A 280-nucleotide genomic window follows, 5' to 3' on the forward strand; every position below is an offset into this window, starting at 1 on the left:
GCAAGTGGGACTAACCACAATCCTTGTGTCTACCTATGCAGGTGCTTCACACCGAAACCCGGATGCAAGTGGGACAACACCACATGTAACACCGTATCACCGTATCACCCTAAGTCTTACCTCATGCCATAATGCAAAGGATAACAAAGTGCTATGATAGTTCTAAAGTTTATACAGTAACATATATAGAAGGAAAATAATAATACGAGAAGGCCGATGAAGAAATATAGCTCAAAGATGTAGAAAACAGAGATACAAAAGCGCGAAACGTTATGCATAA

This window comes from Arachis ipaensis, chromosome B09 (genome assembly GCF_000816755.2).
Source record: "Arachis ipaensis cultivar K30076 chromosome B09, Araip1.1, whole genome shotgun sequence".
NCBI classification, from domain to species: Eukaryota; Viridiplantae; Streptophyta; class Magnoliopsida; order Fabales; family Fabaceae; genus Arachis; species Arachis ipaensis.